Raw genomic sequence first — 9,599 nt, forward strand, 5'->3', positions numbered from 1 at the left:
GAGAGATTGTCTCCATGAGTCTGCAGTATCCCCGGCTCTGGCTTTTGGGTCTGGCGATCAGCCTCATAATTCCACAGGAGGTGCTGGCGGGGGGCTGACCCCCAGTGGGGGGTCTCTGAAGGGCTCTCCTGTGAGTATGAGCCGAGACAGACCCTCCACCAGCAGACGGAGCCCACAGCCTATCAGGCACTATTCTTCCTCCCCTGTAAGGTGTGAAGTGAGACAGGGTGGACAATGCCAGCATCACCCAGCCCCTTACCCCTTCCTCCATCCCTCCCATCTCCCTTCCAGCTGGTGGAATTTGGGAATCTGCAGACCTATAGGGGCCTTGGCTGAAAACATTGGATTGATCTCCAATGGTCAAACAAACAAACAAAATGGAGTTTGTGTGTGATGTTCTTCCTGCTTTCCAATTGCAGCAAAGGACAAAAGCCTGTTTTCTTCCTGAGCCTGTCAGTGCAGGAGGGTGCTTTGAAAGGCTGAGGCAGCCCGCGGATGCTCCAGCCTGGGGCGTGGAGGGTGATGGCTTCTCACGGACCAGTGCCAGACCCAGCAGCCCAGCATGACTTCCTGGCCCTCTGGCCAGCACCTCCACTCCCAACCCCCTGGACCTCCAGCCAGCAAACACAGCAGGCAGAAGGGCTAAGGGGGGATCTCCCCCAGGAGAGCCCTCGTGGGCTGGGAACCTAAAGCACACGGTGTCGGGGGACCAGAGTTCTGCTTACCGCTCTGCCACTTAGTGACTGTGTGACTCAGTTTCCTCTCTGTGTCTTACCAATCTGAATATCTACCCTGAGAGTGCTGGGGTCTGAGGTCGGGAAAGAGGATGACAGGAAGGGAGGAGTGAAGTCTGGTTTTCCAGGATTCAGGGGCCCCTTGTGAAAGTTCCAGAAAGCATTTTCCTGCTGGCTGGCCACTTGGAGGGACATAGCTGTGGCTCAGGGCAGCCGAGCAGCCCCCTCTCAGTGCCAAGGCACAGTGCTGCCATCACCCTGCCCTCGTGCCCTCGACAGCCAGACTGAGAGGACCTGCGATTCCTCGCCTGTGGGCTGTCTGGCCACCCAGCACTCTGCTCACACACTCAGGCAGGGACGAGGGCCCCTTAGGGGCAGCCTCAGCCCGTGACTGGTGGGAGCTGCTGGGTGGACACCCCAGCCCCTCGTGCCTCCGGTGGGATGGCTCCACGCCGGCCCCGAACTGCTCAGCGGGCTTAAGCCCCAGTTGTCCTCAGAGGTAACTGGCTTGATGGAGACTCTTCATTGCCTCCTCTTTTCTCTGTCTCCCTTCCTCACTTCCACCACTCCCCAGCCCAGAACATGCTGGCATTACATCACAAATTCACTGTTTCACTCTGAATCTTTGTCCTGAGGTTGGGTTTAAGGGAATGGTCCCATTCCCCAAACTCCCATTCCCATTGGCTAGTCAGCTGGTGCTTCAGAGAAGGGGCTGGTCTGACCATTCAGACCTGAGCTGACTCTGCAGCTGCCCAGAAAAGCTCTGGGTGTGGATCGTGGGCCTGGGCCTGTGCTGGAGGAGAAGAACAGCCAGGCTTCTAGATACGCGGAGGAGACCCAACCGGTAAGAGTAAGACTTGGCCGTGCGGAGACACAGGGAGAAGGCATCAACAGTGGGGAGAGCAGCGCGAACAAGGCGTCAAACCTGGAACAGCTTTTTAATGTCTTGAAAAGCTTGACAGTATCTCCCATCGGGTGTTACTGTGAACACTCATAAAATCCACTGCCACGGAGCTGCTTCCAACTCACAGGGACCCTATAGGACAGAGCAGAACTACTGCATAGGGCTTCGAAGGCCTATCTTTACAGAAGCAGACTGCCTTAACTTTCTCCCACAGAGTGGCTGGTGGGTTTGAACCACTTGCCTTTTGGTTAGCAGCTCAGTGCTTTAACCACAGTGCCCCAGAACTCCTTTGACCATTCGCAGTGAATATACATAAAACTCTTGCCATGGCCCATGCACTTCACAACATGCATCACTCCCTGAGGCCTTACCAGAGCCCCCAGGAAGCAGGAAGCATTACACTTTCCATTTTGCAGCTGGGGAAACTGAGGCACGGAAAGTGAATTGGTAGGCCAAAGTCACATAACACAGACATGGCACAGCTGGGACTCGAACCCAGGTCTCTGGGTTTAGAGAGAGTCTGACAATGGTGGAAGAAACATCTGGAGGAGAAAAGGGTAGACTTGGGGGCCAGGGGTCCTGAGAGGCTCTGCAACACCAAGCAAAGGGATTCCATTTGTCCTTGGCACCCTGGGGCTGAGGAGCTGGGGACTATGGAAGCTGGGCGGGGACAGTCAGGCCTTGACAGCAGGACCCCAGGGCAGAGTCATGTGCTGCTGCTGTGTGCGGCGTCCTGCGTGCGGCGTCCTGTGCGTACCATTCCTGTACACACCATTCCTGTGTGTACCATTCCTGTGTGTGGCATCCTGTGTGTGGCATCCTGTGAGCCCCATTCCTGTGCATGATGTCTTGTGTGCACCGTCCTGTGTGCGGCATCCTGTGTGCACTATTCCTGTGTGTGGCATCCTATGTGCAGCATCCTCAATGCACCATCCTGTGCACGGCATCCTGTGTGCGCTATTCCTGTGCATGGCATCCTGTGTGCAGCGTCCTCTGTGCACCATCCTGTGTGCAGTAATCCTTGGGGGAAGCATGCCTGCTCTTTATTGTCTGCCCACCTCATAGAAACATCCATTGCAAATGACAGGGACTGTCCAAGCAGGCTACAGCGATCGCATGACTGTGGGCACGGTGACGGGGACACACAGCCCTCCGCTGCCTGCCGCTTTAGTTACCATCTCCCTTGCTAGCTCGATTGGGGCATTTATCCCATCAATTTTCTCATCCAACAGATGCTACTCAGCACCACTATGGGTCTGGCACCTTCCTGGCTACTGAGAATCCAAGGGGGAAGAAGACTTGGGTTCGGCCTCAAGGGGCTCACAGTGGGGTAGGGGAGAGAGAGGACTGAATAGACAATTACAATGGAGGGAGATTGTGAGCATAGAGAAGGAACACAACATGCCTGGTGGTTAGGGAAGGCTTCCTGGAGGAGGTGACATCTACATTGCAATCTGAACAATGGCCAAGAGGCAATCAGGTTGAAGGGTAATCAGGTGATTGATGCCATTTGTGTATTTAATAAACAGACAGAACTTACTATGTGCCAGGTACTGATGCGGGAGCTTCAGATTTATTTACTCTGAGTGCTCACAGTGACCCTCTGAGGTAGATATGTTGTTGTTGTTGTTGTTGTTATGTGCTGTCGAGTCGTTCCCGACTCATAGCGACCCCTCCTTGGGTTTCCGAGGCAGTATCACTACGGAAGTAGATTGCCCAACCTTCCTTCCAAGGAGTTGCTGGTGGGTTTGAGGTAGATATACTGTTACTGTTTTCATTTTACCAATGAGGCTCAGAGAGGGGAAGTGAGTTGCCCAAGGTCACAGAGTGGCAGGGCCAGGGTTTCAACCTGAGCACTCCAGCTCCAGGCCATGCCTTTAAACTCCACGCTCTGCTGCATCTCAGCAAAGAACAGCACGAGCCAGGATGTGGTGGTGGTGGTTCAGGGCGCCGCAAGGACTTCCAGGCAGTGCGAGTTCACGGAGTGAGGAGCAGCAGAGATGGATAGAGCTGGCAAGGTCAGCCAGGGGCAGAGCTCGAAGGCCCACGTGAGCCACACCGAGAAGTCTGGTCTTGCTTCTCAGGGCTCTGCAGAAGGGAGGGACATGATGAGACACGAGTGTTTGGGAAGATCTCTCTGCCTGCTGCAGGGAGAGCGAGCTGGCTGGGGTCAGAGGGAAAGCAAGTAGCTGCACCCTGCAGACGTGTGGATGAGAGGATGGGGGCCTGGACCAGGGAGGGGGCAGACACAGAGATGCTTTGGAGTCAGAATCGTCAAGATGGGCAGATAGGCTGGATGTGAATGAGAGAAAGAAAGAGAGGATCAAGGCTGCTGCTTGGATAAGTGGATAGAAGGTGGAGCTAGCAAACAGGCTGTGATGAGATGGTGGGTGCAATGGTTAGCACTTGGCTGCTAACCAAAAGGTTGGTGGTTTCAATGCACCAGCCACACTGCAAGAGAGATGTAGCAGTCACTTCCATAAAGATTACAAAAACCCTATGGGACAGTTCTACTCTATCCTATAGGGTGGCTATGAGTTGGAATAGACTTAACAGCAAAGCCACAGGATTTCCGTCAGAGACGTGAAGGAAAAAGTTAGACACTAGGGTCTCCAGGTAAGGACAGAGATGACCAGAATGACCACACTCATGGTTAGCACCCCCGAAGTATCCCAGTCAATGAATTGTGTGGCCACCATAGACCCTGCTGCAGTGGCACATCTGGGTATGGGTAACATCTGGGTCTAGCTCTACCCTCCTCATACACATATCTGAACATACCCTACGTATTCATGTAGACATCTTTAGCAGGACACAGTGAAAATATGGCCATGGATATGCAGGACCTAGGGAAGCATCCTCACTATTGACTGAGGGGTGTCTGGCCCATCTAAAGGCCTTTGCTTCAAACCTGCCTTCACACTGGTCTAAATCCCCAGTGCTAACAGAGATTTTTAAAGGGAATGAAGGCTTCGTTTCTGCCCCACCAGCCAATTGGGTAATTGGTGGAATTGAGCCTATCAGTGAATTTTTATGAATAGTGTGACCTTTCTCTTCCTCTCAAACCATGTCCCAAAGCCACTCAAGTGGTCAGTTTTTCCCTCTGTCCAAGGGAGATGCCCGAATGCATACCCACAAAGGCAAATGCACTCGGTGATGATGAAGGATGCCACCGAGCCTTTTCACTGGGAAGACCCTTCTGGTCCTCTAGTGCCGCTCTAACCGGAATATACCACAAATGGATGGCTTGGACAAACAGGGATGTATTCTCCTACAGTTTAGGAGGCTAGAAGTCCAAGTTCAAAGCACCAGCTGTAGGGACTGGGTGAAGGCCACTCAACTGTGGCATCTTGCTCCTGGCCTGCTCCAGGCAGCTACTGGCTGCTGAGGCTGAAACACCCAAGGTCAACAAGTAAAATGGCACAGTCCCAACATGGCAGGCCACTGGTTCAAGTCCAGGAACAATCCAAGAGCAGCAGACAACATGGTAGACAGCTGAATGAAGACTCAGCTACGGGCAGGGTCCAGGCAGGCCAAAAAGCTTGGAGCCTTTTCAAAGCTGTCTTCTCATACACTGGAAGCAGAGCAAAATCCCTAAGGCAGCCACTCAGCTACTCCAGGAGATTCCACCATGGAGCTGATTACCAGTCCCATCATGGGGAATAACTACAGCCAGCTGCCCAGCCACTCAACCAGGCCCAGTCAAGCTGACACACAACCACCACAGGGTGAATGGACAGTATATGGATTTTCAGCTATGTGTTTCTCATCTCTACCATCAATACATAGCAAGATAGCTTCAGGAAGGGATGGGAATTTTGGCTAGCTGGTTGGTCCCTAAGGGTGACCAACACTCCCAGAGGGAGATGCTGTTGTTGTTGTTGTTGTTGTTATTTGCCCTCGAGTCAGATCCGACTCATAGCGACCCCTCCTTGGATGCCAGGAAGGATCCATCTTAGACTCCTTGCTGCTGGTTTCTTTCAAAGGCTCTGAGCCTCTCTCTCGGCAGTGTCCATGGTGACCAAACTCAGGAGGCAGCTTTTCCACCAACTTCCAATCCTGTCACATTGTGTGATGCTTTCAGAAGCCTAGAAGAGAGGCACCACTGGGCTGAGGGGCCACAGGTAGCCCCATCATGCCCAGCCCAGGAAGCACCATGGTGTAGGGGTTAAGATAATGAACGCTGGAGCTAGAGTGCCTGGGTTCAAATCCCATCTCCACCTCCTACTACAAGGATCCTCCCCTCGCCTCAGTTTCTTCATTTGTAAAATGGGATTGATAATTGTAGCAGCCTCAAATGATGGTGATAAGGATTCTAAGGCCAAACACACACAAAGCACTTGGAACAGCGTCTGGCACACAGCTGCTACTCCCTGAATAGTCACTGCTATTATTAGTAGTAGGAGCTCTGGTAGTATAGTGCCTAAGGCATTTGACTGCTAACCAGAAGGCTGGCGGTTCAAACCGACCAGCCACTCCTCGGAAGGAAGGTTGGGCAATCTACTTCAGTACTGATACCACCTTGGAAACCCAAGGAGGGGTTGCTATGACTCAGGTCCGACTCGATGGCACATAACAACACAACAACATTAGTAGTAGTAAGGAGCTCTGGCATTTGACTGCTTACCAGAAGGTTGGTGGTTCAAACCCACCAGCTGCTCCATGGAAGGAAGATGGAGCCATCTACTTCTGTAAAGATTGACAGCCTCACAAACTCAATGGGGGTCGCTGTGAGTTGGAATCGACTTGATGACAGTGGGTTGGTAGTGGTCGTGTTTACAATGATGCTGTCAGAATGCAACATAGGAACGGAAAACTAGGAGAAGGAACAGAGAGGACAGGAGCAGAGGCAGGGCTTTTTGGCCGTCAGGGCCTTGCTTGGAAGGAAGTCCCAAGGGATCTGTGTGGTGACATTTCATTCAGACTTTTTTACTGGAATGAGAAATGCAGGTTCTGTGTCAGAAATCATTGCAAATTCTAAATTAGTGAGGTTTCATGGTCCGCAGAAAGGCGCCAGAGGGAAAATTGGTCAACGGGGTGTGTTTTAGCTGTCGGAGCAAAGCTGGCTGATTGATTGAGTGTCTCAGTGAATAGACTGTGCAGACAGCAGCCAGGGGACTGGGTGCAGGCAAGGAAGTGGGGGTAGGGCCCAGCACTGGTCAGTGTGGGGAGGGGTGGACGTGTTCAGCAGTGGAAAGGGACATACTTGCATCAAAATCCGTGTGGACACAGTCTGTCTGGACTGTGTTGTCATACCTAGTCTGGGGGCCAGGTATACTCACCCATAGTCTCTTGAGAACTCTGGACATTCTCACTTGCTAGCTGTGTTTCCTTAGGCCAGTCACTTCACCTCTCTGAGCTTCTGTTTTCTCATCTAAAACACCCCTTACAGTACCTTAATGTGAGAGTTAAATGCAATCATGGGTTTTAAATGTCTGATGCTTGGCACACAGTAGGTGCTCAATAAACGTGATGTTTTTCCTCAGACACAATGAGGCGGAGGATCTGGCTGTTCATCCGGAGACTAAGAACTTGGACACTGGGTTTGGAGATGCTGTTGTTGTTGTTATTTGCCCTCGAGTCAGATCCGACTCATAGCGACCCCTCCTTGGGTTTCCAAGGCGGTATCACTACGGAAGTAGATTGCCCCATCTTCCTTCTGAGGAGTGGCTGGTGGGTTTGAACCTCCAGCCTTCTGGTTAGCAGTTGAGTGCCTTAGGCACTATGCTACCAGAGCTCCTTTGGAGGTGCTAAGAGGCCATATTTGCAGGCTCTGGGTCCTCACGTGCCATGTCCAAATGTGTTCCTAAAGGAGTAAGAAGGTGGAGGTGACTTAGACCCTGACAAGAATCTTGGAATTAGGCTCTCATGAGGTCATTACAGAATATTGTCTGGCATAGAGCTGGTGGATGAACCAGCCCCCTAGGTTGGGAGGCACAATGATGGACTCACGCATGCTGTTGATCATGAACTTGGTGTGGACGACCAGGCAGTGTTTTGTATTGTACATGAGGTTGCCATGACTGAAAGCCCACTTGATAACTAACAACGTCAGGGGTCAGTGGGACCAGTCCCCTATATTCTGGCTCCTCGAGTTCTTCCAGGCAGACTGGAAGCCTTGCACTCCTCCAAGGTAACTGGGAAAGGATAATCTAATGCCCCCCAACAAGTACTAATTCTTTCCCATTGGAGCTACCACCAAGGTGCTTTTAATAACAATTTCCATTATCATTACAATAAATAAACATTGTGCTTAGCTGAGTGGAAATACATTTCCCACCAACATCCCATACATAAGGTAATATCATCCTCAATTAGAAAATGAGAAAACTGAGGGCCAAACAGGTGAGGGACCTTGGCCAAGGTCACGCACCAATGTCTTAGAGGGATTTACAGAGATGCTGGAGCGTGGTGGAGTAAGGCATTTATTCTGGGAGTGAGGGGGTAAACAGTGGGGGGGATGACAGGAAAGGAAGATGTGTGATGAGTTGAGGCTTGAAGGATAAATGAGAAAGGGAGTGAGGGCAGTCCCGGCAGAGGGACCAGACTGAGCAAAGACAGTGAGGTTGGAGAACTCAGTCCCAGAGGCTGTTTACAAGGCGTAATTACAATTACAGTGACAGCTAACATTAAGTGCGTCCTCAATACCAGGGACAATGCCTCACCTTTATGAGCTGGTCAATGTCATTATCCTCGTGTGGTGGAAGAGTGATGAAGGGACTTGTCCAAGATCACAGCTTGAACATAGGTGGCTGAACCACCTTTGGACTCGAGTCTGCCTGATTCCAAAGCTCCATCCCTGACCAGGGGGCCCTGGTTGTTTAATCCCTGACCATTGTCAACAGAGAAATCACACAGCTAAGACAGACCTGGATGTCTGCCCATGTGGTAGAGGTCCCAGATAGCACTGATGTCTTGAGCTCGACTAACCTGAAGGCTGATGGTTCAAATCCACTCAGCAGTACTGCAGGAAAAAAGGCCTGGCTGTCTGCTTCTGTAAGGATCAGAGCCAAGAAAGCCACACGGAGCCTTTCTACTGTGTAACCCATGGAGTCACTATGAGCTGGAAGCAACTTAACAGCAACTAACAGCAACAACAAAAGTCTACGTGGTGGGGAGCGGGCTGCCCTGAAACCTTCTAGTCTGTTTCTGCCACAACCCCACCCCCACCCCAGGTCCTCCTGGAGCCAAAGGGAACCTGTCAAAGTCTGTGGGAGATAATCATGGAGGCGAATGCCTAATAAAGATAAAGTTCTCTAATAAACCTGCAATCCTGAGGTAATGGGTTTGACTTTTAAAAGGCAGATAAAAATCCCAGTGGAGGGTCGGACCTTTCCCATCAACTCCATGACCAGAATTGCTGTGGAGGAGCCATTTCCTACAGGTGGATAAATGAGAAAGGAGAGATGGCAGTCCTGGCACAGGGAGCAGGGGAGCAAAGACAGTGAGGCTGGAGAACTCAGTGTCAGAGGCTGTTTACAAGGCGTATGAACAAGGCGTGTTTACAAGCTTGATGCTTGGCTGGCGTTGAAAGATGGCCACTTCCATGTTCAGACAGACCACTGCCTCTTTCCAGGGCTCACTCTCTCCTACAGGGAGGCCTTTGTCAAGGAAGAACTGTAATGCCAAAGGATGGTAGTCTGGGATAGGCCTGAAGGAGGGTGGCCACACCTCCTGAATGGAAAAGGTGTGTCTTGAGGACTCTGGCGTGATTGGTGCAGAGAGAGAGAGAGTGCGCACGCGTGTTCTCAGAGAGCTTTTTGCTCATTGGCTGAGTTGGAATGGCATGAGTTCTCCATTCACCACCATCACCACCACCACCATCAAATGGCATGTATAAAATGCTCACTATGTGCCAGGGAACTGGGCTAAACATTTTACATTTAATCACCACAACAGGTAATGTTAACATCCCCATTACACAAATCAGAACACAGAACACTGTTGTTGTTGTTGTTGTT

Source organism: Orycteropus afer, unplaced genomic scaffold (assembly GCF_000298275.1).
Source record: "Orycteropus afer afer isolate SDZICR_OR568_19922 unplaced genomic scaffold, OryAfe1.0 scaffold00048, whole genome shotgun sequence".
Taxonomy (NCBI): Eukaryota; Metazoa; Chordata; class Mammalia; order Tubulidentata; family Orycteropodidae; genus Orycteropus; species Orycteropus afer.